Consider the following 1,572-nt stretch of genomic DNA (forward strand, 5'->3'; position numbering starts at 1 on the left):
GCAACATGAAACAGATCAGCAGCAACATGAAACAGATCAGCAGCAACTTGAAACAGATCAGCAGCAACATGAAACGGATCAGCAGCAACATGAAACAGATCAGCAGCAACATGATGTGATTTTTCACAGTGATTCTCCTGGTTAGAGATTCATGAGTCTAACAGTCTCAGGGTAGAAGCTGTTCCTCAGTCTAGTGGTTCTACACTTAATGCTCCTCAACCTCCTTCCTGAGGAGAGCGGGGCAAAAAGTGTGTGTGCTGGGTGAGTGTGGTCCTTCATGATGCAGGTGGCCCTCTTCCTGCATCTGGAGGTGTAGATGTCTGTGATGGTGGGGAGACTGACTCCAACATCTTCTGTGCAGCCTTCACCACTCTCTGCAAAGCTTTTCTTTCTGCAGCTGTGCAACCTCCATGCCACACGCTGATGCTCGAGCACAGGATGCTCTCCACTGCACACCTGTAGAAGGAGGTGAGGACTGAGCTTCCAGACCAGCTCGTCTCAGCCGCCTGAGGAAGTAGAGTCTCTGATGAGCTTTCTTCATCAGGCTGGTGGTGTTGTTGCTCCAACATTAAGTCCAACATGATAAAACCTGTCAAAGATGCAGCGTTCAGATATTCTTGGACTACAAGGCTTCGTGAATTTAAAGATTTTGCCACACAAAATGCTTTGCACCAAAAAAATAAAAAAAATAGAGAGATTGCAATTCCTTTAAAGAAATGAGCAGTGTGCTGGATTATAATGTTAAAAACACTACTCCCATCAGTTCAGTCATCAAATGTAGCTCAGCCTCATGGACTCACCTGAGACATGGAGGAGACAAAACTCCACAGGGTCAGAACCAAAGAATCTGCAGGCGGAGAGGGAAAGGAAACTAAATGTGGATGTCTTTTCAAGATAAAGTGTTTTTGAAAGGTAAATTTAGATTATAAAAACAAACTACAGCCTTTTAAAAAAATAGGTTATAGATTCTGAGTATTTTGAGTTAAACTTCCTGCAATGATTTAACATTTTAGACCAGACATCTGCAACCTTCACAATCAAAAGAGCCATTTGTGCACTTTTGTTCACCGAACTGAACGTGTCCAGAGCCGCAACAAGCTGCTACAACTGGGGTTATCAACTGGTGGCTCGTGGACCATTTTCGATTTGTTGGAGGGGAGTGGGGGAGTTGTGACCAGTAGGGGCCACACATTGCAAATATAAAAATATCTAATGATTTTAACATTTATTGATATTTTTACAATTTTAAACAAAATGAAATACCAGATTCTAGTGAAGAAGGAAAAATAAATAAATAAATAAATTGTATTTGTTTTTATATATTTTTTTTATTTAAACAAATTGAACTATGCAAACATGTGATTTTTTTTTATTGTGGAAAAAATAATTAAATATAGAAATAAAGTATAAAGTTAAAGTGAGTATATAACTTCTTGTATTAGTTCTAGTAATGGCCTTTTGCAAAATTACCCAAAAAATGAAAAAAGAAAACGACTAAAACCAGCTTTATGTATTGTTTGTATGACCATCCATCCATCCATCCATCCATCCATCCATCCATCCATCCATCCA

Source organism: Nematolebias whitei, chromosome 7 (assembly GCF_014905685.2).
Source record: "Nematolebias whitei isolate Nwh7 chromosome 7, NemWhi1, whole genome shotgun sequence".
In the NCBI taxonomy this organism is placed as follows: domain Eukaryota; kingdom Metazoa; phylum Chordata; class Actinopteri; order Cyprinodontiformes; family Rivulidae; genus Nematolebias; species Nematolebias whitei.